The 1112-nt window shown below is 36.3% G+C and overlaps 1 long non-coding RNA gene across 1 annotated transcript; it reads left to right on the top strand.

The window, feature by feature from the left end:
• The first annotated feature begins 550 nt into the window (after positions 1 to 550).
• LOC114544903 lies at positions 551 to 912 on the top strand. The gene is made up of 3 exons (XR_003690661.1): positions 551 to 590; positions 679 to 744; positions 874 to 912. It is a non-coding gene; the product is annotated as an uncharacterized LOC114544903 (long non-coding RNA).
• Positions 913 to 1112: the final 200 nt, after the last annotated feature.

Raw genomic sequence — 1112 nt, 5'->3', positions numbered from 1 at the left:
TTTTTTTAGATGTGAACATATTAGGAACGTTATCTCCACTATATGAGGTATAAAATTTTAGTATTTGAATAAATTTTAGTCCATTTTTCTAGACATTAGCGATATTATGAATCTTTTTCTAGTTTTTATAACTCCTTGTTTTTTACAGGAAGAAATACTTGAGAATTCAGTGTTGCCACATTAGACCACATTGTCAAAGATCGGGATATTTCTGTGCGGATCCGAGCTGTCCAGCTTCTGGTCGATGTTATTAAATCCTCTGATTCACCGAAAGTTTGCGATGTTTTGCATATAATCGAGAAGGTACTCAATACAATCATTTTCAGACGGTTTCATTTCTCCACTCCAATTTCCCTCTTCATTCGTGATGAGCTGATACTGTACTTCAATAGAAAACTCTTTCTTATCAGTGAAGCTTCCTGACCTGAACCTAACTATATATCCGCAAATTGGATCGTTTTACACGGGGGTCGTGAATGCAACGCATCAGTGAAGTAAAAGGATATATTTCATTTATCAATTCCAGATTGCCACTGTCCAGTTGATCCTCTCAAGCGATACGTTAAGCCGTCATGTAAAGAACATGTAAGGTAATTATAGAGACTGCAAGGTATATGTAGGAACATCTAGAGACATAAAATTACATCTAATCACTGTAATTTGTCTTTGTTTCTGCAGCCTAAGGATGAAACAGCGTAGAAAGACATCAAGGAGGCTGTATTAGGATTAGTACGCTTGTTCAAGGTAATGAAGGACATGCAGAGATTGTCCACACATATTCGTTCATTGTGATGAAGTTATTTCGTGAACAAAATAAGTGTAATTTAATGCCACACTTGCTTCTCTTTCAGTAATTTCATTCTATTTTTGCAGATGAAATTGTTTCGTAAACCTCAAGAACGAGCCGAACGAATATTCAATATATTAGTGTACCACATAAAAACGCATTATGACAATGGCTATCGGACGTATAGGCATCGGAAATACGGCTTTCGGTAAGGCAAATTCAATTTTATTTCTCGCGATTTTTCTATGATGTCTCACATTGTGTTTTCTTAAAGATTCTTCAATGTTTCCTCAGTCTGCGAGCTGACAACGTCTAGGCCTTGTGC

Source organism: Dendronephthya gigantea, unplaced genomic scaffold, assembly GCF_004324835.1.
Source record: "Dendronephthya gigantea isolate DGI-Jeju-01 unplaced genomic scaffold, DenGig_1.0 001036F, whole genome shotgun sequence".
Lineage (NCBI taxonomy): Eukaryota > Metazoa > Cnidaria > Anthozoa > Malacalcyonacea > Nephtheidae > Dendronephthya > Dendronephthya gigantea.
The sequence above is the reverse complement of the archived record's forward strand: the minus strand, read 5'-3'. Positions and strand labels throughout refer to the sequence as shown.